Raw genomic sequence first — 26649 nt, 5'->3', positions numbered from 1 at the left:
AAGTTATTTTCATAATAATACTAAGATGTGACCTGCTCTTTTGTCTGCCATTTTCTCATGGGCATACAGAAAAGTTTTCTGGAGGCTACTCGATGTGTGATGACTACTGGAGTGTGTGCTGTGTATTCTTGGGCTTTAAATCTTTCTGTTTTAATTTCTAATATGGTGATTGATAATAATCCTTAGAAACAAAGGTTCTCTGGGGTCCTCAATAATTCTGAAGACTGTAAAGGAGTCCTGAGACCATGATGTTTGAGGACATTAGCCTAGTGGGAAAAGTGAGCCCTCCTAGAGCCTGAGGGCCTGGGTTCAAATCCTGGGTGTGTCTGGTCTTAGGTGGACTGTATAACCTGTTGGTGGCTTAGTTTCCTCATCTGTAAAATAGGGAGGCAATAAAACTAATCACACAAGACGTAAGGTTGTTGGGTGGTTTAAATATGTGTAGAGTCCTATTAAAAGTAACTACAACAATGCCTTGTTCATAGTAAGTGTTCTATAAATACTAGGTATTACAGAGGTCTGGAGGAGTTGAGATCTGTTCTGCGTCATGCTGGTAGGCCGTGGCACAGCCCTCCCTGAGCCATGGTGGGACTGAGGGTGTGTTTAGCTCTTCCTGTGCCTGGCAGATGCAGAAGCTAGTAGCAGGGTCCTTGTCTCCCAAGTGGCCCAGGGACCAGCAAGCCGGAGAAGGATGTTTGATTGACGGCTGCACAAGTGACCAGTTCCTGCCTGTAGGGGCCGGAGAGAGGCACTGGTGGGGAGGGAGGAGAGCCTCAAGGACAGCGGCTTGGCCCGCTTGCCGGGGAAGTCCTTGCAGGCACTATGCTCTGGCACCTGCCTCGGAGAAGGCAGCAGCACTGGCTTGGGCCGGGGAGAAGCTTCGATTCCTGGAAATGTGCATCAGCACATTCATTACTGTCTTATCAGCAAAGTGCAGAGGAGGCCAGGGAGCAAGGGACGGATCTTGTTACTTGTGACGAAATGCCCTTCTGGTCAAGTATGAAAAATGCTTTAGGAATGAGTTCACAGCCATGGTGTGAAAACAGATGTTAGACTCTTTTTTTTTTTCCCCACTTGACATAGTTTGGGAAGACAGGGCAGGAATCAAATGTTTGAAGCCCAGCTGCTCACGTGTCTAAAAGGCCCTGGGATGATGTCAGAAGAGAGACTTGCAGGTCAAGGCTTCAGGGACTGGCAGGGCCCCCATCCACTCCCCTATTCATAAGGGGAAACTGAGACCAATTTGGGGGGGAAAGGGGGTACCCAGGGAAAGGAGTTTGGCCAGGGTTCTCTGAGCCTTTGCTAATACCTGGAACAAAATTGGCAACCATCACAAAATCAGGGCTGACAATCTTGAATTGATTTATGAAAAAGGGACTTAGGAAAAATTAAGTTCTTACGACAGGGCAAAAGTCTTATCTAATAGTTTATTGTTTTCTTTTAAATAATTAAGTAAAATAGTTAAAATATCCTTTCCCTTGAAATGAATCCATGTTTATCAGGGAATAGAAGCTTTCCGCCCCACACCTGTGGACGTGGCAGGATTGAAGAGTGAGAAGAGGTCAGGATTTGGCGTCAAGTAGAACTGAGGTAAAAAATCCTGGGTCTGCCCATTCAATCGCTGTGTGATCTTGGGCAAGTTGCCGAGCTTTGGTTTTTCCTTTACAAAAGTGGGGATAATGATACTTTCTTGAGAGGGCTGCTGTGAAGAAAGTAGAATTGCTATCAACAGCTACCTTCTGTGAGCACTTCCTGTGTGCCAAGTGCTGGGCCATGTGCTCCCATGGATTAAATGCATTTCATCTTCCCCCAAACTCAATGTTCTGACTATGTTAGGAGTCCCATTCTATAGATAAGGAAATGGGGACTCAGGGAGGCTAAGTACCCGCTCACGTAAGGTCACTGAGTCAGTAAGGCTCCCAGTGGTAGTAGCACCCGTAAGAGGTGCAGGATGAATGGCTGTCAGGATTATATTATTAAAATAATCATATTTTACTTCACTCCACTTATATGGCATCACAAAGGCCATATTACTCTGAGGTCATTATTGAAAAGAAGTCTGGAACGCAGTTCCAAGAAATATCTGAAGGTAAAACCCAAAGTCTCTTCAGTAAGTGGGATGAGAAATGAATACGGTGGCTCTGGCCTACAGATACTGTCTTGAGAGGTTTGAGAAAAAGAAATAAGGGCCCCTGAATGAGAGTCTATATCATAAAACTAATAGTGGAAGCCCTACATTGAGGCCCTACCATGGCTCTTCCCTGGGTGAGCAAAACTATTCTATTTTTCTGCTTTGATGGGGTTTATACAGCACATTGGAGGGATACTGGTTATCTGGTGCTGGTCACAAGGTCAGATTGGCAGACATATATAAATATTTTCATTAAAACATATGGATCACTATACAATAAACACCCTTTTTTTTATTGCATCCTTTTTCATTATGTGGGACTCATGGGAGAAAATTAGGGTCAGGGTCTGTCTTTGATGAGAACTTTGGGAGCCAGTCAGTTGAGGGTTGCAACCACTACAGAGTTGTTTTATGAGCAGAGACTGTCCAAGATGGGCACAGGGGGTCAGAAAATGCTGCATGACCCACTGATTCTGATGCCTATAAAACCCTCCATTACTGGAAAGAACTAGAAGCATATCCATTTCATCTCATCATTCTAAAGAAGTAAAAGGAGGTGAGAGAGTAGACAGGACTTATCCAGAATCACCAGGGAAATCAAGGCAGTTCTGAGACCCCCAAGTCATTAATTTTTCTTCAATGGTTTTCAGACATCTTGGGTGAGTTTTACAGAGAGGTTTTCTGAACTCTTTGGACATGAAGCCCTTATTAGTCAATAACAAAGGAAGGCTTCCCAGAGAAGATGACTTAAAATACAAAGAAAAATATACCTATCATAAGAACACAGCTCAATTGATTATCATGAATCTATGTAAATAGCACCCGACTCATGAAACAGAACATGACTAGCAACGTAAAACCTCCCATCTCACACTTCCTTGTAGTAATGACTGCTCCCCTAGGGGTAACTACTGTCCTGAATTCTAGCACCATAAATTGATCTTGCACTTTGAGCTTTTTATGAATGGAATCTTATGGGATATACTCTTTTGTGTCTGGTTTCTTTCACTCAATATTATATGTGATATTGTCTCATATCTTTGCACACTACTGTAGATTGTTCTCATTGCTATATTCTATTCTGTGGGTATATTAGAATTCCTTGATCCATTTCCTGTTGATGCCATTGTGAGCATTCTAAGGTATGTTTTTTGGTTCATGTACGCTCACATTTCTATTGGGTACATACGGCAGTGAAATTGCTTGACGACGATGAGATAACTTTCCAAAAAGGGAGGAAGGAGGCTCTTCCAGCAGAGGAAGGGTCTATGCACAGACATATAGGTGCAAGAGATGCACACATATTTCCCAAATGTGGGGAATGCTCAGTGACCCAGGGGATTGAACATACGGTGTCCTTGAAGCCTGAGCCATGAGATGCTCCCTCTCCTGGGACAGCCTGTCTCTCCCTCCTCACCTCTACCAGGCTAATTCATTTGTATCCTAGCTTTGAAGCCACTGTTTCCTGGGAGGCTTCTCAACTGCCTCTGCTCGGGGAGTTATCTCCTCTGAACTCCTATATCCTGCCATGATTCTCATGAACACAGCATGCCCCTCATTGGCCTGGCATTGTTGATCTTGCCTTTCTCCATGCTAGACTGTGAGTTCCTTGAAGGACAGAACAGGGTTGGCTTCTAGAGTCTTCTGTCCACCTTGGATCCACTCTGCCTTTCTTCTGTCCTGCTCTCTGTCCAGAGCAGCTGACCTCTATGGCTGCATCCTTGCCCTTTGCTTGTGGCTCTGGTCAGTGGAGGAGTCCCCTCAGAAGACAGGAGGTAGAGAGGAGAGTGAGAGCGGGTGATCTTTCCCCTAGCTCTTGCTCTGCAGGGTTCTCTTGGGCTGCTTGCTTTCCCAGCAGAAGGTTTAGCTTCTCTCCAAAGCAGCAACTCTATCCCTTTGGGCCTAGTGGTACTAACAGTCCTGAAATTTCTAGGTTGGAGGTACTGCACTGTCCTTGTGGCTGTCCTACTAGTGAGGCAGTCCTGCTTACATTATCCTAGATGTGCATGCCATCAGCTGGGACCTTGATTGCTACATGCATTTTATTCATCTGTGTCTACCTAGCAAACAGCCTGGTGCATGCTAGCGATCCGTGGAGGTTTCTTGACTAAATAAATGGGTATCAAACTGGGAAAGGATGATGATGGAGGAGCTGGCCAAAAGCCTATAATGAAGGACCTTGAATGTCCTTCTGAGAGGTTGTCTTCAGTCTTTAAAACCAGGTGTTGCAACTTTTAGTGTCTACAGAGGTCACGCAGGTACAGGTGGGGATTATGGCAAACAAGGACGTGAATGTCACCTATATGATGCCTTCATCAGCCCATTCATGCTCTGCAGGAATTTGGACGCAACATGGCCAGATTTTCTGAATTTTCAAAAGTAATCTGAATCCTGATTTTCTATTTTTTGTGTGTGCAATTTCTGATTTTAATTGTGAAATGCCAAGATTTAAGTGTTTTCAACATTTCAAATTTGAAAACTGACAAATAAAGGGAGGATGCTAGTTTGTAAGCCCTCTGCAGCCAGTGGGGGGCCATTGGACGGAGTGAAGGAAGTGAAGAGCTCAGATGCCACACAGCGCCGTGGAAAAGATATGCCCAGGAAATGAGTTGCAGAGACGGTGGGCCCTTTGATCTTGGTCCCTAAAGCAGTTCAAATGTGCTGAGGGGCTCTTACACTGCGAACACTAATCTTTCTCCATGATGGGTAGTTTTTTCTTAAATCAGTTTTTTGTTCTAAAAATAGTATTTGGTGGATTTCTCCGCTTTAGTCAGGTTCCCAGCCACTTTCTCTATTTCTGCTTCAGGCTGGGAGCTCTGAGTTCTTTTGGGTTTTATCAAATTATACACTGTGCAAAGGCATCCATTTCACCAACAGATGGACTTAATGTGCATGAAAATACATGCCGTTTAAAGAAACTAAATTAGTAGTTCCACTTCTTTCCCCTTTTATTAAAGACAGAGCTGCAGGAGAGCTCTCTGCTATAAAGTCAGACTTTACAGACATCAGCAAGATGAGGTTTATTTGGATGGAAATCGGACAGAACATCAGAGGAGTCCTTTTAAACACCGAGCCTGCAGGTTTCAAGTAGAGACCGGGAGAAGGCGGGCTCCCAGTCCCAGCAGGGGTTTAAAAACAAGAGGGAGAAGAACAATTTTGAGACCTTGTGTCTCTTTAAGAGTTGGAGGTTTTCCTGAAAGAATGGGTTGATGTTTCCCCCTGATCAAGGGCAAGGTGGTGTGAGGACTACAGCAGCTGAATGAAGCAGGGGCTGTAATCCATGGAGCACTGGGACTGGAGTCAGAGGACCTAGATTCCAGCCCTGACTTTGCTGCTCACCCATCCTATTCCCTCAAAAGATTTCCTTTTCCTCGCAGACGTGGGTTTCTCGTCTGGAAGGGTGAGGCAGTCACTTCGCTCTGTGTACCCCCTGAGGTATTCTTAGAGCAAGAACAAAAGGAGATATTGGGAAGGAAAGCTCCTTCTTTTCCATGATTTTATTTGTGTATTTATTTGCTATGATTATACGAATGATAACATGAATGCATTCTAACTGTGAAGTGTCCATCAGTACATTGTACATCCCCCTTTCCTTTATGTGTATGTGTCCTTGATGTTTAAAAATGCAATTCTATACATAGACGTGCAATATAGACATTATGGTGCTTTTTTGGGGGGGTCTCAAACAGAATTATGGTACACACACTGCACAGTCTGCTTGTTTTGCTAAATAAAATGTCCTATGTCAGACTGTACAAATCCGCCATATTAATTTCACAGTTACCGCAGTTTGGGTGCACCACAGTCCTTTCAACCTTTCCTTACTAATGGGTGGTATGGTGCTAGGAATGTTTCATTGCTACCAGAAAATGCAGTTTTTACCACTTTATACCCATGTGAAAGTATTTCCCTGGGGTAGATATCAAGAACTGAAACTGCTTGATCAAAGAGAATGCACGTTTAATGTTTTTATAGATACCGACAAATTGCCCTTGAAGCAGTCCCCTGACGTGCATTCTTGCAAGTAGTACTTAAGAGCACAGCTTTCTCCCTCTCTCACTGATGCTAGATATTATTAGTCTTTTAATTTTTGCCAATCTGATGAGTGAAAAATGAAATCTCACTGTCATTTTAATTAGTACTCCCAGTTAACTAGTAAGGTAGAGCAACTTCCCTGGCTCTTTCTAAATATGAAGTCCTGGCTGCCATGTAGGAATAGCTAACATAAAAGTGATGGTTGTGGTCAAAGGCATGGCAGCTGTGGGAGCTTGGTGACTTTGGTCAAGGTACTTCACTTTCCCAAACCTCCGTTTTCTCACCTGTACAGTGGGAGACATACTGCCATCAGCTGAAAGTTTGTGCTGCAAAATTCACACATGGGAGCCCTGATCCCCAGTATGTGTAGTGGGGGCCTTTGGGAGGTGATTAGGGTTACATGAAGTCATGAAGGTGGGGCCCTCCTGATGGAATTAGTGCCCTAATCAGAAGACTTACCAGAGCACTTGCTCACTCTCTCTCTCTGTCATGTGAGAACACAGCACAAAGCAAGAAGCCGGGGAGAGAGCTCTCACCAGGAACAAAACTGTCCGGCACCTTGATCTCGGATCAGACCTCCAGAACTCTGAGAAATAACTTTCTGTTGTTGACACTCTCCTGACTACAGTATTTTGTTATGGCAGCCCCAGCCGACTCAGAGGCATACTGGCTGTCACTGCTGTTCCCGCCCCTGAGGATTGTCATGGGAATTGAATGTGAATATTCATTCAAAGCCTTTTGTGACAGTGTACTAGCCAACCTTCCAGAAAAATGGAACCAATAGGAGATTTAGCATGCCCCTGAGCTGTCTGTGAGGGCAGGAGTGAAATGAGGGGGAAACGCTGACATTGAACATAGAGCTTTCTTTGGGCCAGCCCTGTGGGTTGGGCTTTCCATGCGCTCCCTCCGCTCTCCAGAAGGCTTGAGAGGTAGACACTATGGTTATTCTTGTCCTATAGGTGATAAAGACACTGCAAAGCTAAGTAACTCACCCAAGTAACTAGTAAGGGGTAAGACTCAGGTTCAGTGCTTCTCTTACATTTTTTCAGCTAGGGTTTAGATGCATTGTCAAAATTGGGCAGATGCTCTGAATGTGCCTCCGATAGCCTGGCACATGGTAGCTACTCAGTGAGTGGGTCTCACTGTTACTACTGTGGGAGGGCTCTGGAGATGCTGAGTGGGCTGACCAGGGAAGGACCGGGGAGCAGAGGCTTATCTCTGTGAGTGTCCCGCCTAAAGAGTCAGGTGAGCTGACTACAGTAGCGTTTGAGGTTTTCTGGGTTGTCAGGGTAGGAGAGGATATGGGTAAGATGCCTAAAGTCAGGCTTCTTTGCTAAGCAGTGAATAATCTCTTAGTGTGATTTTCCACCTTATCACTACTTCCCCTGGCCTAGTTTGGGTCATTTGCCCCCTCTGGGCTCTTGCTCCCTAAACCATTTCTAGGTTTATTCTCCAACCAGAGCATCACCTGCGTCTACTGCTGGATTATTTCCTGTTGAACAGCTCAGATGATGCAACAGCCCAGCTCAAGAACTTTTCAGGCCTGCACCATCTGGCTCAGACATAGCTTTCCAATCTTTTTGGTTTTGGTCCTTTAAGCATCTTATGCTATGAATCAGGATATTCGTTTATTCTTCAAACATTTGTTGATGCCCACCTAGTATGTGTCAGCATTGTGTTGGGCAGGAGGCGCTCCATAATTATATGCCAAGTCCTCCTGATATGGAGGCTGATGTTCTGACTGATTTCCTCCTGTGAATTTCAACAAATGAGATCTTAGAGTGTAGCTCTAAGCAGTTCCAGAAGTGGGACTTCCTGTAGAATAACGTCGGCTTGTAATGCCCGGAATAAAACCCAGACTGAGTCAGAGTCGTGGAGGGTGAGATGCAGGCATCCTTCCTTGGTAAAGCTCCTCAGTTCTTTCTAACACACAGTCATGTTTGAAAACAACTGCTTTAGAGGTTAGCTTTGTTCTTCTCTGGGCCACGGGTTATCAGCTTGAGGGGATTTTGCACACTGGGTGTAATATATATAAAATGACTTTGTTATAACAATTCCTTAGAAGGAAAACTTGGTGATTATACAGAGAAGAGTCAACTCATAAGAACAAGAGTGACTGTACTACAGTCCAAAGTTCAGAAGCTGTATTTCAGAAATGATGCCCTAATGTAAATTATAGCAATAGGCAGAACAAGGCTGTAAAAATTTACCAGCAAGTAAATAAAGAACCTAAACATTATAGAGCACATGGCGATAAAGAAATATTAGCTCAGTTGCCTTTTACCATCCACTAGCCACCAAAGCAACATTGCTATTAATCCATCACTATCTGGAGAAGTTGGTCTGGGTGCCTGTCACTGATTAGATTGTGCAAAAAGCCATCAGCCTGCTGTTGAGCCAGAAGGTAGTTAGAGAAGGGTGGGGAGAAGGAAGAAATAAGATTGCTTCTAGTAAAATCCTGCTCTGACTCCACCAAGGTGACTGGATTCATGTAGAGAGAGGAGGCAAACCTCTATGTGCAATCACCAAAATTAATTTGCTCTTTGTGTTACATTTGAAGCATGTATTCTGTAGTTTGTATGTGTCTAGGTATTTCATTCTTATGAGAAGATTGTAAATGCTGCATAAAACTGACTTGCCTGGTTTGTAACTCACTTCTTGATACGTATACATTTTCCCAACATTTTCTAGACCTTTGGCTCATGATGAGTAAGGACAGAATAAAAGCTAACCAAACTAAATGGTTGGCTAGAATATATGGTAGGGCTGGTTGTTAGTGTGAAGCGTGTTCTGGTTCCAATAAAAAGCATGGCCTCTTAGCACAGCCAGCAACCCCCTTCCCCGCCCTCCCCCCCCCCCCCCCGCAGTTTATTCAGTCATAGAAGTAGCACACTTACCTCACACTTGCTTTGCACCTTGCTGGACTCTCCCACATGGGGAGTCCACCAGCATTTGTATGTGTGGGGCATGACTGGCACTCTGTGTGAATAGGCAGAAGGAAAGGCAGACACACATGTCACCCATATCTCTTTTGCCCACCTGCCAGTTCCTTTGTTCCATCAGACCTCACTTGCAAACATGTATTCAAAGATAAAATTATTAATAATTTCAAGACAGTGCCAGTAGAGCATTAAGCTAAACATGGAGCTCTTCTGAGGACAAGGCTCCTGGCAACTGCTCAGGTCACAAGCCAGGAAGGGGAGCCCTGGGTGCCATAAAAGGATGTGCAGGGCTGGTGAGTGCAGAATAGCACACTCTTTCAGAAAACATTTTGACCATTGGTGTGATGTTCATACCTAATAGACCTAGAATTCCATTTCTGGGGTTGTATCCTGGTGTCACAGTTATAAAGTTTTCTAAAAAAGCTTTATTTATAGCTGCTTATTACAGAATTATGCAGCACCATTAACAATTAGATATGACCTCAATATGTAACAAAAAAAGAATGATTAATTGATGGACATTCCCTTGTTGGAGTGTTATGCATCCAGTGCAACCATGGAGACTGACTCAGTGCATGGGAAAAGACAGCTGCTTAAATGTTAAGTGGAAAAACAGAAGAGGTAATATTACATGCTACACGCTATGGGTCCATATATGTCACCAAGTAAATGCTAATCAAATACTTTATAGTCTCTGGGTGGTAGATTATGGGTACTTTTCTTTATTGTATTTTCCATTCATTTCAAACTTTATTTGTTGAACATGGATTCCTTAATTATGTGTTTGTTTAGCCTGAGTTTTCTGGGGGTCCACATGACTTCAGGGCTTCAGGGTAATGGTGCCATAGCATAGACAGCTCATAGCATGTGGCATTCTCAGCCTTGTCCTCAAAAGAGAATTGTTACTTTTAAGTGACTTGGCAGGGGAGACTGAGAAGGGGGTCAGGAAGGTTCTTTGAGGAGGGAAGGTGTTTTTTCTGTCTGGGTTATCATTGACCTTATGTATCATTGAAGACTCAGCCTGTATTTTGCCAACAGCTTCATTTTGCCTTGTGCCCAAGTGCTGACAGTGGTGAGGGGCACGCCTTTGGATTGTCCGTCCTCTCTGACCAGCAGATCTCAGTGAGATCTTACTGATCTGTGTTAGGGTTCGTTGAAAGGGCTTTATGATGATTTTACCTCTGAGCTAAGAGTAGCCTGGGCATAATGTGGAATCCATGGGATTGAGACTCAAAAAGAACCTGGGTATGAATCCGGCTCCACCTGGTCCCAGCTGTGAGTTTTCTGAACCTCAGTTACTACAGCTGTAAAGTGGGAATTGTACCCCTCCATATAGCAGTGACTGAGAGGATGCCATTAGAACACTGAACTAGATGCTGTGTGCACAAGACCTGTCCTGGGAAAGTTGTTCTGTGAAGTGTTGGTCATTGCTCTCACTGCAAAGCCTCATACCCCATATGCCTCTGGCAGATTAGCAGGCCAAAGTTTGGCAATTGAGATGGCAAATTAGTTTCCAAATATATTGTTACCAGTAAAATTATCTTTTCAAAACAGTTTATGGTGTTTTGTGTCTCACAAACCACAGGGTTTATTGTTCGTCATATTTATAGCTTCATGAGAAGTGTTCTTTTTTATGCTTTTAAAGTATTCCAAGAAAAATAAAAGGAATTTCTTATCATAGTCATAAAAAGCAAAAAGATCCCCTTTGAATTCTAGAGGTGGTCAAACCTAATGACTAGAAAAAGACAAAAGCTTCTAGGGAACTTTTATTAAGCACTGTAATAGGCAGAAGCTATTTTTTATTTGTCCTGCATTCACTCACGCCCACGTTCATGAGTATCTGCTGAGTACCCGAAACCAGGTCCCGCGGGAGAGCACGAGGAGTGAGGTGCAGCTCCTCTGCCCACCCTTTCCTCACCTCTTCCCCTGGGAGGCAGGTTTGTAAACTAGCAGCGGCACTACTTTGTACACAAAAGGTACGGGAGCCATGGTTGGGGGCACCAGTTCTGGCTGAGGGAATCGAGGGTGGCTTCTTAGATGCCAGACTCTCTCTCCCCAGATCCTTCAGAGCTCTGGCACCTGCGCCGTGCCCATGGTTGTGGGCAGTGTCGACAGAGGCCAGCCCACCCTCGGGCAGGCACTGAAGGTCAGACAGGACAGGCCGCCCAAAGGCGCTCCCTCACCACTGTCAGCACTAGCGCCGAGGCAGAATGAAGCTGTGGGCAAGACACAGGCTGAATCTTCCAGATTCCAGCTCCCTACATGCCCTATAACTTTGGCAAATGCCCTAACAGGTTCCCCAGGTTGCAGAAATAAGGTGCTGGCCTGTGAGCGGCTATCTTTTAAGAGACCCCAGTGGGTGAGGGAAGTAGCCTTTTTCAGACCACCTGGATCGGAATCCCCCAGTGCTTGTTAAAAAGCAAATCCTAGAGGAACTAAGTAACCTGTACACAACCTAGTCTTGAAGAGTCACTGGTGTCAGAGAAGGAATACGTAGCTCAAAGTCAGTAGTCCTGGCTCTGTGGCATGGGCAAATCATTTTACCTCTTCGGGTTTTAGTCTCCACATCTGTAGAACGGGCCGCAAGAATATTTCCCCTGCAGTGTGGCTGTGAGATTGAGAAAAAACGATGGGGGTGATCTCACTCTCATAATGACAAAATATCTTGCTTACAGTGCTTAACCTTTGTGATTGCTTTTCAAGACAGTGTGTTCTCTTTTCAAAGAGCTCTACCTGAATGAAAGTCCTTTTATAAATGTGCTGGGGATTTGAGGAATAGTCTTTGTATCTTCTGTCTGGGTTATAACTTCTGAGGTGCTGTCAACATAACCTATCTGCATTGAATAAAATGTATTTTGGAAATAAATGACAAAGAATCCCTTGTATTTCTTTGTGAGTCTAGTCTGGGAAGAGACATGTAAACAATTTCAATGTAATTGGGAAATGATGATGATGGTCCTAATAAAAACATTTAAATTAATAATAATGATTATAATTAACATTTTTTTAGTATTACTGTGTGCTATGAACTCTGTTAAGTGTTTTTATTTTCTCATTTAACCCTCATTATTATTCTATAAGATGGGCATTATTGCTTGAATTTTACAGGTGATGACACTGTAGCCCAAAAGAGGTGAAATGACTTGCCCAAGGGCATACAGTCAGAGTGGAAGAGTTCAGATTCAGATCCAAGCCCTTCTGATTCAAGTGGAGGATGATGAAGGCTGAGAGTGACTGTAAGGTAGGCATTAATGTAACCTCATATATTCCCAGGAGCCAGTGTAACTGGAGGGTGTTAGATGCAGAGAAAACGTTTGGGTATGTTGGTGTGATACAGTGGAGGAAAATGTCAGCTACAAATCCCAGCTCTGGCACCTTTTAATCTCAGTGAGCTTCAGTTTCCTCATCTGTAAAAGGGGATACTATAATCTCCTTCAAAGAGGTATTGTGGGGATTCAATGAAGTATTTTCCCTGTATTTTCTTCTTCCCTCCTAACTTGACTTTGAAATTGTATGTATCTTCAGATTTTATTTTACCTTCTTATTATGAAAAATTTCAAACACAAAAGTCAAAAGCATAGTAAAATGAACCCAAATGTACCTATCGCAAAATGTCCAGCTTCCAGATGACAGCAACAGCTTGACTATAACCTTGTGAGTCAGTGGCAGTTAGCTAAGCCATGTTCACATTCCTCACCCACAGAAACCGAGATGATAAATGCTCATAAATGTTTAACGTTGCTAGGTTTTGGTACTGATTTGTTATTAAGCAACAGAAAACTAATGCAAGAATCACAGATAATGATATATACTGAAGCATTTAGCTCAGTGCCTAATACATACTAAGTACTCAAGAACCATTAACTTGTTCTATGTGAGAGCAGCCTCTTCAACAACAGATCTTGATACACTGTGGAGAACTGCTACAGCCCGGGGCATGCATGTGGTGTAGAAGTCTAAAGGGGGGAGCTCTTGCTTCTGGAGTTGGGGAGAAGTTCACAGAAGAGATGAGTTTGAGTTGCACAGGATGGATAGGAACACGAGACAGTGAAGTGTAGGAAAGTATGCTTTGTAGGGGACACGGTACAATCAAAGGCATGAGAGTTGTGCCGGCTGCCAGAGGAACAGGGAGTGGTGCGGCATTGATGAAGGTTACATGGCAAGACATGAAATTGAAGGCAGACCACAGAAGACCTTGATTCAGTAAAATATGCTTTATAAAGGCATCCCACATTTTGAAAGCTCCCATTAGCCACTCCGCTTTTGTGAAATATCTATATGAGTAGGACCCATTTTGGCTAACCAAAACAAATCTGAAGAGGATTTTCCCGTTTATGCAAGAAGGTGAAGTGAAAATAGTGTTCGGCATCTGTGTGACAGGGAGCCTGCACAGAGGCAGCGCACACCCGGAGCAGCGAGAGTGGCGCCACCAAGCTCCTTCCCCGGGAACCCCACTCAGCATCTCAGAGTCAGGCCACCATAGCTCTGAACTGTGTCTGTGAGCATCCGTGCTTTATCTTGATTTATTTTGTGCATCCGTTAGCAAGATGTGTCCTAAGGTATCAGAAAAGCCTCAGAGAGTTTACTCTTGGGGTCTGGGAACATTCAACAATTTTCCATATAACTTAATGGCAATTGCTTCTTTGCTTTATGCCATCTTCACTTAGGACAGATTTCATAGGAACTCTCTACTTTCAGATAGTGGGACAAACCTGTAGAGGACCAACATTTCATTGTAAGATGCTTACTAGAGTCACATACTAAAGAGAACTAGAAAAGACTGTGGGAGTAAGGTAATTCTTTGCCCACTTCCACTCTTTGTCACATGGTCCTCAAGGGAAGGTTAATTTAGGTGTTTCCTAGGTATTTGCTTAAGTCCATCACCAATTATCTAATTGTTAAGTAGACAAGACAGGCAACCAAGGAGGTTTCATTTGGCCTCAGTCATCTTGTAGGAAAAGTCCGTACCACCTGCGGTTGGCATCGCTTTTGTTATATAATAAAATCACACTCCTCTTGAACAGCTGGCATTTCCTTTAATCTGATAGACACTATGAATCATACATTCTTGATAAGTGTTTCTCACTTTGCTTTTAGTCTTTGGAAAACTCAGAACCTAATTTGTCTACCAACTTCCTGCTAGACAGTGCTGTAACTCAGCCTTCTGCCCCTTCAGCTTTTCTATTTTGCCATTCTCATGAGTTCTTTGACCATTTTCCCTGCATTGCATTGTAGATTCTTTTAAGTCACTTCAAGATTTTTTGCGGGGTTGGGGGCCAAGTTCGGATAAAAAGAAATGTGTGTAAAGGATCATATTAATTCTGTGGAAATAAAATTGAGGAAAATGAAGAATGAATCTTACCTCCCTCAATAATTCAGCAAATATTTGCATGTTTTCTTAGAAAATACAAGAAGGAATAAGAAGTTTTGGGAGAAGATGGTGAGCTACTTTTAGGACAGGCCAATTTGGGGTCCTTCTGGAACTAGAGTTGTCCAACACTGAATTGGTTCTACAAATATGAAACTCAACAGCAAGGCGCATTCTGGAGAGGAAAACTCGGAAGTCATCAGCCCAGTTGTTGAAGCCATGAGAGGGATGGTTCATCAAGAGAGATGGTCTAGCCTCAGATGAAAGCAAAAGGAGAGAAAAGATATATGGCCCTTTAACAATGCAGAAATTATCCCATAACTGATGGCATACATATGTACATTACCCATTCACCCTTGCAGCTCAGGAGTGAATTATGTAACACCATCTTGACTCCTAATATTAAATCATATGAGTGGACATGAAATGCCAATTTATACTCAGCACTAGAAAATGCTTTTCATGATACGTACTTTTAAGGGATTTCTTTTCTTTTCTTATTGAGTTTCTAAATCATTTATTTCCCTGTGGTTTAAAAATAAAAAATACAATATATTTGGACAAGGAATGTTCTGCTATAAAAGCAATATGCTCAGTGTTGATGGGGAAATTTTGATTGCTTCAGGGTTGATTTTTTTCTGTGTCTGGCACATGCAAGATGAAGCAAATTCATATTATGAAATACTGTTTTCTTTTTTCTATTTTAATGAAATGCTTTCAAACTCAAGATCAGAGCTGACTTACCATTATTTCCCAAGTAAAACACCATCAAGTACAAATATTACAAAGGACCTCTGAGTTTTCTTGTTAACTGGTCTACACATTTGCATGAAAGATTCTTGAAAGTTTTCTCCACGCCTCTTCCCCCTACTCTAGGCTGGTTAATTAACCAATCATAAATAAAAGATGAAAGTCTGTGAACCTCAAATCCTGTTCTGGAAAAAATAAGAGTCACAGAATAATTCAAATTAATTCCAACTAATGAGAACCAGACACAATGACCAATGGAAACAGGGAAAACAGTTGGCATCTAACAGGTCAAAACTTTACAGAAAATGAATAATGGATTCAGAAATGGAGCAGCTTGCTAATGTGGCTGCTTATGGCCTTGGCACTGACTGAATGACCTTTGGTGGGAGCAGTGGGGAGCTCTTTTCTTCAGAGTACACTAGCTGTTGAAGTGATTTCAACTTTATTGGCTGAAAGGTTTTCCTTTTAACATGCCTTTTTACCTGGTTTCCATCTCTCTATCGATACACTGGAAATCCTGTCTTTTGGCCAGATCCCACCATCTTGAAAAAGCCTGTCCCTGACTCAGCCAGGCAGGGACGCTCCATCCATCCCTGCTGTTGCGGAGCAGGTGACTGAAGTAGAACATTACTATGCGATGTGGTTGACCACCTGGCGGTGGGAATGATGGATCCAGTCCATCTTACATGCTGCTTGTGGCACTGTCTATGGCCAGCAAACCCATTTCCTCTTCCCAGGCATCAGGGTAGGGCAGATTTTTCCAGCTTTCCTCGCAGTTATTTTGGGCATTGTGACTGAGTTCCTGCCAATGGAATGTGGGCCAAAATGATGTCCACTAGGGCACTTCACACTGTAATGTGCCCACCCATCACCCAGGGTTCTGTTAACATGCACACTCTGAGTCAGCAGGTCTGGGGTGAGGCCCAGGAGCCTGCATTTCAGCAAACTCCCAGGTGGTGTCCATGCTTCACAGATACACAGACATACTTCAAGTGTTAAGAAAGTACACCAATCCCAGCCTGGCTGTAAAATGTCCTATGCAGACTTCCACCACCTTGCAACATCCCTCCGTAGCTGGAACAAAGCACTTGCGATGCAGAGACCCTTGAGGGATGGAAGGGGACTGGATTCCTGCTTCATTGACTGGAGGAGCTGTGCTCTGTGGAGCTGCTTAACCCATAGGGAACGGTGAGTAGAGCAAGAGGTAACTTTTTATTGTGTTAAGCCGTTAGTGTCAGGCTTTACTTGTTACCTCCACGTGGCTTACCCATACTCTTTTATCAACTTTCTTTTCTGAGTCTTTCCTTGACTTATGATTTTGAATTAACTTAATAAACTTACCAGATACCAACTTTGTACCAGGCGTAATTCTAGGTGCTTGCTGGAGAATGCATAGATGAAGCAGGTGGAGTTTTCTAAGGAGTTGGGAGGGGAGATAAGAAATGGTATCAAATAATGAACCAACACATTTCAAAGGTCTCAGTGCCTAACAAGTCTTGCTGCCTATACTCAGAAGAGGGAGATGATGACCCCGTGGCGGACATCAAGAAAGGCTTTGTAGAAGTGATTGTATTGACATCAACCTTGAAAGATGGATAAGGTTTGAACTTGTAATGATTCGGATAGGGAAGAGCACAGCAAGGGAGTTAAAAGGAGCAAACAGCAAGGAGACACACAGGAAGTATGAGACTTGCCTTGGGATCAAGTATAGGATGAAGGATTGGAATAAAGGAATATACGGTAGAAATGAAGGTCAGAGTTGCATCATGGGATACTTTGAATGGCAATTTAAGGAGCTTGGATTCTATCCTGAGGACCGTGGAGAACTCTCGATGGGTTTAAGCAGGGGAGTGAGCTCATGGGGCAGTGGCGGGGGACGGGGGCGGGAGGCACTGGAGCCGCTCTCCCCACTCAGGGGCTATTGTGCTAGTTCAGGTACAAGATGCTGAGCATCAAGGTGAAGAAGACAGGGAAAGCTCCTGAAAACACTGAGGAAGAGAGTAGCATGCCCTTACCCCCTCTTTTCAGAAATGAGGACGCTGTGGCTCTGAAAGGTCATGTCCTGCTGAAGACACCAAGCCAGGCAGTCAGGCTTTGCACCTCCAGCTTCAGTGCTCCAGCCGCAGTATTTTCCCACTGGAGTGCAATGTTACTGCCGGTGTCAGGAATCCCCTCCTGAGTGGTCCTTGGTGAGCTTGCGCTGACTCTCAGTACAGCCTTCTAATTTGGCCACCTTTACAAATTTTAATATAAATAGTTTTGAGTCACCTCGACTGGGTCTCTCTTTCACTAAGACTTGCCATCAGCAAGTTTAAGATTGACTTTAAAAAACTACATTCCTTCCCCAAAGGGACTTCAAGCAAATTTGCTGATACTTCCTTGGAGCCCGTACCAGATGCGGGTGAGAGGGTTTAGGAAGGGTACTTCCACCTCTGTGAGGGCTCCCTTTGTTCCACGGCTAGCCAGATTGGAGGGAGGAGGAATTGCTTTCACTTTCCTTTCTTCTCCTTGTCTTTCCCAGATCCCAGGTTGAGGCCCATAGGGGAGGAGTCCTGTAAACCAGTGAGTGAGTTCAGATTGTGGACGGTTGTGGAAAGATGTCCTTTCTGCTGCATCTCAGGATCACGCTGTCTAGAGGGGACAAGAGGAAGGCTTCTTGCACCTGCTGTCAGACAGAATGTGAATCCTGTGTGTGCCACTTCCTAGCCATATGATCTGGAAGCAATGATTTGATATCTCAGAGCCAAGTTTCTAGGGTGTAAAACAGGGATGGCTGTGGTCTGCCGGAAACATCTGAGGGTTCTATGAGATTGTGGTGATGGAGTTCTGAGCACAGTGTACTGCATACAGGGCCAGGGGTCTACTGATAGTGTATGCTCCTATCCCAGTCTGGGCTGTACTAATGAGAGTATACTTAATTGCTATAACAAACAAATCATAAAATTTCAATGGCTTCAAATAATAAAGTTTATTTCTCACTCACCAAGCTGTCTATGTGGGTGTTCTCATTTGCGACCTTCTATTCATGGTGAGTGAGGGACTCAAGCTCCTTCTCCCTGGGGTGGGTGAGAAAGGAGAGGGTGGAGAAGACAGGCCTTGGCCCAGGAGAACACATCACTTCTGCTCATTGGTGAGGAACAGTCACATGACCCCTGCAAGAAGCAAGAAATGCTGGGAAATGGGAACAGAGACATGGCAGCCATGTCCCAGTGACAATTCCATGTTATGGAAGGGGAGCAGAAATCTCTGGGGAGCAGTTAGCTGTCTCTTTCATAGCAGGGGGAACACTGAGGCAGGACTGGGCTATGGCCCGGGAAGCTGGGTTTATCGTGGTGGAAACAACATAACAAATTCATATTTCTTTCCTCTCAGTCTCTAGAGCTCAGTCTGGCAGGTCTTGCCCCATTTGGAATCTGACTATGAGCAAGAAAACATCTGTGGTTGGAAAGCGGGGGCAGTGATTCAGGCCTGTTTGGGACTTGGAGAGGATGCCCTTGAACCCTTTGCTCAACAAACAGCTCCCTCCCACAAGGATGTGAGAGGTCATCTGTCTGTCCACTTTGACACTTTCACCCAGTGACCTTCAGAGCTTTAGACACCTTCCCGGTAAGTTGGAGCGACCTCAGCACAAACCGTCCTTGGATTTGACCATAACTGACTCACGCAGGGCCTGAGTGAAAGAAGGCGAGAGCAGACAAACAGGCAGAGGACTCTGCTGTTCCAGACCTGTGCCGTGTCAACAGGCTGTCTGCCGCGCAGCCAGGGGTCGCGCCCTGACGTGGGTTGGAACTGGACCCTTGACAGCTAATCCCCAGAACCTTTGACGGGAGACTCCTGTGCTCACATGCGGTGTGCTGCCCACAGCCAGGGAAGAGTAGGATGGTGGGCAAAGAATGTGGCTTTGGAATCAGGCAATCTGGTCCCCACCAATCACCCAGCTTTGTGACTTTGGATTAAAAAAAGAAATTCCCTTATTCTTTCTAAGGCTGTTTCCCTATCTGTGAAACTGACATAGCACTATGGACCTCAAATGCTTTAGGACAGTGCTAGTACATAGACATACAAGTAATATTTTTTTATCCTGTTCCTTCTACACAGAAGAGAGGTATCTGTTCTCTTCAAGTTAATTAATGTGAATCTGTAGCCACCCTTTCTGAGCTCCTCTTATAAGTGATTTAGTCCTTGCATAACTGTAAGAATAGGTAGTATTGTTCCCATTGTATAGATTTGGAAGCTGAGGCTCAGAGATTATACCAGAGATAGTGACTTTGATCTTTCTACTTCCCTGTCATGGAGGGGAGAGAGAGAACAGGATAAAAAGAACCAGAAGAAACTATGGGAGGGATAAATGTCAAGTATAGACGTCTGGAGGCATGCTCTTTAACCCCCAGCTAGCCTTGGATAATATAATTTCCATCTTAATTTACTGTCCCCTCGTTTTATTTATTTGTAGTTCATTCATCAATTTATCTGATACTAATAAATTAGCAAACATTTGCTATGAACCTCCCATGTCCTAGAGCCTTGCGGGTCTCAAAACGTGGTTCCTGGGACAGAAGCATCAGCATCACCTGGAAGTTAGTTAGAAATGCAGAGACTCAGGGCCCACCTCAGACCTTCTGAATAGGAACCTGCATTTTAACAAGGTGCCCAAGTGATTCACAGTAGCCATGAAGGGATGAACATTCCTATTCTTGGGGCTTCTGCTGCGGCAGAAACATTTATGGAGGACACCCCTCCTCCAGGACCCTGGCCTTCCTATCCACGCAAGGAACAGTGGCGCAGTCCCAGAGGAGGCTTTGCCCTGAGCTTGAGTGCCCCTGTGGTTGTCAGAGCCTGGGCGACCCCTCCACCTCAGAGGTGGATGTGGGGATACAGTCCTGGGCTTGACAGAACGGGAGGTACAGCCAAACAAGGTGCCACCTTAGAAAGTGTTTGGGGCCTCTTACCTCCTTCTCATCTGCTGCACCCAGCGTGTGGCCATGCGGCTTCAGCTGAAGGTTAGGGGACAGTGTCTGAACCCTGAGACCTCTACACATGCTTTTAAAGATATTCCTCAGATCACCAGAGCAGCTGCAGTGAACCCAGCAGGTGACCCTGGCATCCAAGAGGTCACGTAGTTGTTTAGCAGGCTGGGGTAGTAATTCTGGGGTCTTCGGAGAGTTCTGCTCCATCTATCCCACCATGGCTGGGGAGTATTTACTGGGATTCTAGAGTCATGAAATATGGAAAACAGGAAAAGCCATCTCTTATTTCCTGCTCTATTTGGAAGTTGGCTATTTAATAGGTAGCCACTGGAGATCAGGCAGAGGAGCCAGGGTGCATTACATTTGTTCCTGTGAACACGGCTGGGAAACTGTCAATATTTATTATTATGGAGCATCTGCCACATGCCAGGCACCAGGAGGAGTGATGGCACATCAACTTGTTCAAGTCTTGTGACATTTCTGTGTAGGGAGCCTCATTCCCATTGTCAGAAGAGGGAACCTGGAGGTGTGGAGGGACTGTGTAACGTGCCCAAAGGCACAGAGACAATGAACAGCAGTGCGGGGCTACATTAATTCATTTTTCAAAACCTGGCATGGGCATTTAAATAAGGGAAACCATGCATTTTTCACAGCTTGGAATGAGAACTGACGTTCAAATAACGGGAAACCTCATTAATGGGTGTTTGGACCCATTCCTCAAGCTCCCTTGCTGACTGTAAGGGGGGAAGTAGAAGGACAGTGGGATGGGCAGTTAATCAACTAGCAGGCAGGGGACAGGCTCCTGTTCCTAGTGGATCAGAGCCACCCCACTCCTCAGCAGAGGCTGGATGGGCCCACTATGGGTCAAGGAAGTGGCTGGCCTGGGTGACACTCACCATTGTACCATTTGTCCCCTCCTTCAGCTTTCAGCCAGCAGGTGCTAACTGCAGAGCAAGCCTCTTCGGATGGCCTAACATGTGGCATGGGCAGCCCAGCTGAGCAGTAGGGAGGCCCTGCCATGGGGTTTCTGAGCTAATCTCTGCCTTCTTAGGAGCCTGGTTTTCAGGCTTAGAGCCTTGTGTAGGGCAGAGGGAACTGTGCTGGGGGCCTAAGCTTCACAGGGAAGGGAAGTGCTGGCATCTTATTAGCTAAATAAATAAAAGAGTTGCTGGTTCCAAATAATCAGGCTGCCTTATACACTCATTCTTCCTTTGCAAGGAGAGAATGGAGTGAATATGCCCTGAGAGGTGTGTTAGGACCCCTCTCCTCCATTGGCCACTGTGATTTTTGTCAAAGTCAAGCAACCTCTGTTGAGTTTCAGGTGTCTTCCTCATTTGTTAAGAGGGACATTTAATTGAGATATACACTTCCTGCCTTGGTACAGGTCCTGACTCTGAATCAGTGTTCTGTCAGGAACTACAGTAATTATTTCATTTTGCTTCTTGGAAGTTAATTGAATATAAAAATTCTATATCCATTACAACATTTTCCATTTTAAGTTACGGAAACCCAACTTAAAACTGGCCTAAGTATAAATGAACAAACAAATGAAATTGTGTGTGTCTGGCCAGTCCCCAGATGATGTACTTTCAGGTCCAATGGATTCAGGGGTTCTGACGGTGACATTGGGTTCAGCCTGTTTTCACCCCTTAGCTCAGTATTGAGCTTCTGGATATTGGCCCTGTCCTATGGATGGGCTCTGGCCACCTCCAGCTACAGATTGATGTGCTTTTCAGCTAATTAACTTCCAGTGCTCAGTTATCAATCTAGGCAAGACTCTGGCCTTGCTCAGATTTGACAGCTACACCTGGACCAATCACTGCCACTAGAGGTGCAGAGCACTGAGATTGGCTGATTCAGAGCCACGTGACCAGCACTGCGTTCAGGAAGGGGATGCTGGTGAACGAAGAGGTAGGTAGCTCTGCTGGGAGGACACAGAATGAAGAGGGTTCCCTGAAGGCAGGAAGGATGCTGGACAGATAAAAATGAAGGTATCTATCCACATCAAGAGCTCAAGAGAAAGAAAGCTTTTTCTCCTGGCTCTTTCTTAGGGCTCCCTATGAGTCAGTGTTAGACCTAGGATGGTTGTTTCTGAAGTCATCACAGTGCACTCTGTTGGTTTAGAAATACATATAGCTTCTAAGCAAAGCAAAGTAACTTGCAGACAGAAGGAGAAGTTACTGCTGAGCTGTGCAAATCGGAGCTGTAAGTAGAACCCTAGGCTATGTATGTCACTTTGCCTTAGAACAGATGGGAGTCAAAGCAAAATACCACTCAACCAGCTGGGTGTCATAGGGTGTGCCTGCTATGCTTGCTCTTAGATAGATACACATCAGGATAGGTGGTATGTGGAAAACTTTCTCCATGGATTGTGAGTGCCTTCTAGAATTTTTCTGCCAAAACTTTCTGAAACCATGACAATAGCCAAACACCCAAAGCCAAGTCCATGGATGCTTCTTTGGCTTCTCAGAGCTTTAAACTCACCTGCTCTTTCTTGGCAGAGGCTTGTGGACTGGGTTAGCTTGAAGCTGAGCAGGTCAGCATTTGTCTTTGGGACCTGATGAGGAAAAGGCCACAGCGTTTCTCTTTTTATCCTTGTCAGTCGTCTGTGGCGGTAGGAACCGTGGCCTTCCTCCTGAGCTTTCTTCCCAGTAGTTATTTCATTCGTTTCACACATACTTGTTGCACACCTGTTTTGTGTCACAGGCTCTGTGAGGAGAGGAAGCCCACACATATAAGCCAGATGGGGGCTGCCCTTCATCTTCTCACTCTGCTTCTTCAAGTCCTCTCCTGTTTCCACCCTGGCCAATGGAGAAGGCTCCCAGCACCCCTTTACTCAATATTTCTAAGGGGCGATGGAAGAAGGAGATTGCTCTTCACATCTTGGAGCAAGCAATATACAACATTCTCCAGGAATATTTTCATTCCTCAAAGTTGGTCCTGGGACATGGCCATATGCCAAGGTCACAGGTTTTCTACTTACCCTTTCCTGCCACCTTACTGGTACGGGTTTCCTCCCCTCTAGCATCCCCTCCCACACGTGCAGTGTTCTCTCCTGTGGGAAGCTGAGCATTCAGCTCTGTCTCAGCCTTTCCTTATCCTATACTTCAGAGATTTTGCAGGCTCAGGTCCGGACCACTGCAATAAAGAGAATATTGCCATAAAGCGACTCCAATGAAGGTTTTTTTGTTTCCCAGGGTGTATAAAAGTTATATTTGCACTATAGTTTACTAAATGTGCAATAGCATTATGTCTAAAAAGAAAAAAGAACATACCTTTAACTAAAAAATACTTTATTGCTAAAAAAATACTAACCATCACCTGAGCTTTCCGTGAGTCTCAGTCCCTGATTACAGCTCACGATGGCAAATACAATAACAATGAAAGAGTTTGAAATATTGTGAGAGTTATCAAAAACGTGACAGAGACATGAAGTAAGAAATGTGGTTGGGAAAATGGCTCCAAGAGACTTATCCCATACAGGGTTGCCACAGACTTTCATTTTGTAAGAATCTCAATGTCTGCAAAGTGCGATAAAATGAGGTATCCCTGTATCTGTAAATGGCATTGTAACGCTTTGAAGACTGAAGGGTTTCCCAGTTTCCAGGATGCACACCCTCCTATAGAACAATATTAGTATGTTAGTTAAGAGGCTCCATTTAGAAAGCAAGGGCCACAGCAGCATTTCTCAAGTGTATACTGGGAATCCCTCCCTCAAGATGCTAGTTAGGGATTAAAGATCCTAGACCTCACTCCAGATAAGCAGAATCAGAATCTCTTTGAAGAAAAGCATGGTGCTTAACTGTCTGCATATAAGCGGTAGTTCTTAACTCTGTCTACAGATGGGAATCACCTGGAGGACATTTTTTTAAATGGTCCCTAAGTTATTCAAATATGCGGCCAGGTTTCCAATCACTGGAGTAGAGGTACCTGCATTGTTTACAAGCAGTTTAAGTGACTCACATGCAGCTAAGGTCTGTATTGTGGGATTTCAGAGGAGAAAAGATAACTTCCCACTGGCACCGGGTGGGTGGAAGATGGAGTGAGAAGAACATTTCCTAGAGGAGGTGAGTAGTACTTGAAGTGAATCAGGGAGAATGGGTGGGGTTTTACCAGCTGTGGACAAAAAGGGAAAAGCAAATGGCTTAAATCACCCTGGTTTAAATTCCAAGTTATTTAAAACAGAGCTAATGGCAGCCCATCTCTGAGAGCAGATCCAATGCTACACTGGCATGGTTATTTGCATGGAGCCCACATATTGCCTGCCCTTTCCACCAACACCAGCCCTTCTCCTCCCTCCCGAGGAGAGGAGTAGCTGATCACAGATAGAGTCCTGAGAATCTCTGATTTTCCTAAACTTTCTCTCCACTGATGCTGTAAGTTATGAAAATATCCCAGCAATGCCAACATTTAAACATCCAAATTCCATCTCCAGTATTACCTCTAACATTTGAAGTGACACAACGGCTGTGGACAACCATGTGTTTCCATTGGGGATTTAAACAGTAAGGCCTCCATTTACTAGGCTGTCCTCAGAAGGGGCGGGGGCAGGCCTGTGCACCACATCAGATAACAATCAGTCAACAGGGAGATGAGCCACTGATGGCTTTCTTTAACTTAATGCCTGTTTGTTTAACTAACAGCAGTGAGTCCCTATTAAGGGCTAACACTCCAAAATGCTGCTTGTTGAGCCTGCCGAAGTGAAAAGTGGTGCTGTGTTTACTCTCTTGTTCCCCAGGCTGATATAGATGCTTACAACACAGTTTTGAAGTGGTAAGCATTTAATGAAGACACTAGTAAGTTCTACAAGGGAGTAGTTTGGGAACAGAATCACTAACATTAAAAAAGCCTACAGGTGTTGGTTAGCTCATAATCAGTTTGCTTGGTTATAACCACAAGGCACACACAAACACACAGTGTACTCACTCGGACACACACATTGTCCTTGTGGCAGAATACACTCTTAAGATCAGTGTTCCCAGCTCTGAGTTTGCAACTGAAATGTTTTCTTTTCCAACAGTGAGAGTGAACTGCACATGCTTGTGTTCAACAACGAAAGGAAAAGCCAGGTTTGCAGGAGACATGAAATGAGTGAGGGGTTGCTTTCTCTAAACACATGTCCTCTTAATGTGAGCAAATGTTGGCTTCCTTGGAGAGGGGGCTTTCTTCAGTACTCTTGCCCACTCTGACTCTAAACTTGGACGCCCCTGGCATTTGCCAGTTACCTGGCTGAGGGGACCCTCCCCTGGGAAAGTATAAAAGCATCAAGTAAAGGTTTCCTCTATGCCTGGGAGCTGCCTGCCTACCTCTACCATGGCACCAACTTTATTCTCATGGCTTGGCATTAAAAAGTTGTCTGTGGCCCCTTGTGGGATTCTAAGACCCCCAACAACAGACTCCTGCAGGTTTTGAGAGCCCCAGAATCAAACCTGGGGAGGCAAATTTAGGAAATGAAATAGACAAAAAATGTATTGTTCAAACCAGGACCTGTTATTTAAATAGTCTAGGACCATGGTGATGAATATTAAAATATTATTTTTAGTAACACATTTCTTTTTACTAAATGTGAAAGGGTGCACTGTTGATATTATCCTAGGACTGCAGGTGTTGGGTGGAACATTTGGTCTTCTCAGTAATAAACAATTGGCCATATTTATTGATCACCTACTGTATGCTAGGACTTTAAACTCATCCTTTAATAGTTCTATTTAATCCTGAGTCATCTTATTCAGTAGATATTATGATTCCCATTTTACAGATGAAGAAATGAGGGCTCAAGGGGCAACTCAAGTAAAATGACTCTTCTACAGTCCCACCCTGGGAAGAGCAGACATGAGTATGGATTTGGACTGAAATCTGTCTTATTCCAAAGTATACATTGCACTGTGCACTGTATGGTATGGTTTCAGCATTTCTTTCTTTGTTTTTTTTAAACTGGGTTCTAAGGAGACCTAGGTTGCTCCTAGCTGCCATATGCATTCCTGCAGGCAAGAAGGAGACCAGCGAGGAGAACCTCGTGAACACCTGCTCCATCTCCATGCTTAATGAGACGGTGAACTGGATGAAATTTCATTTAATTGTGGGGTTGGGGGTGGGTTCTATGGCTTAAAAGAAAGAGAAGGAGAAGGGAAAAGAGCTGAGGAAGAGGAAGAGGAGAAAAGGTGGGGGGGAGGGAAGGACGGGGGGACATACCACCATTCTGAAATTGAAACGCCTTGTTTTGAAATTGAAAAGCTCAGTTCTGGAGAAAGAAATTCCTTACTCACAGTCACCTAGCAAACCATAAATAGAGGAAGTAGTGATCTGGAAAGCCAGGTCTTGATTTTCAATCCATGTATTTTTGCTACACTTGGCTGTGTGGCAAATGTATGTTGAGAGGACGTGTTGCTATATTTCACCTTATTTTGACACTGGCAGTGAATTGTTGGTCCTTAGGGAAGATTTTCTTTAAAAGGA

General features: G+C 44.3%; 1 long non-coding RNA gene across 5 annotated transcripts in view; it reads left to right on the top strand.

Annotated features, from left to right (window-relative positions):
* LOC118966947 (uncharacterized) overlaps positions 1-26251 on the top strand; it is a 79177-nt gene extending 52926 nt beyond the window's left edge. For 2 of the 5 annotated variants that reach the window (XR_012126895.1, XR_012126896.1), the window contains exons 2-3: positions 12217-16414; positions 18599-26251. This is a non-coding gene — a long non-coding RNA (uncharacterized lncRNA). Of the gene's footprint in view, positions 1-12216; positions 16415-17747; positions 18571-18598 lie in introns of those variants that run through there. The other 3 variants (XR_012126899.1, XR_012126898.1, XR_012126897.1) reach the window with 3 other exon arrangements.
* The last annotated feature ends 398 nt before the right edge of the window (positions 26252-26649 follow it).

Source organism: Manis javanica, chromosome 2, assembly GCF_040802235.1.
Source record: "Manis javanica isolate MJ-LG chromosome 2, MJ_LKY, whole genome shotgun sequence".
Taxonomy (NCBI): domain Eukaryota; kingdom Metazoa; phylum Chordata; class Mammalia; order Pholidota; family Manidae; genus Manis; species Manis javanica.
This window is presented reverse-complemented; position numbering and strand designations above follow the sequence as displayed.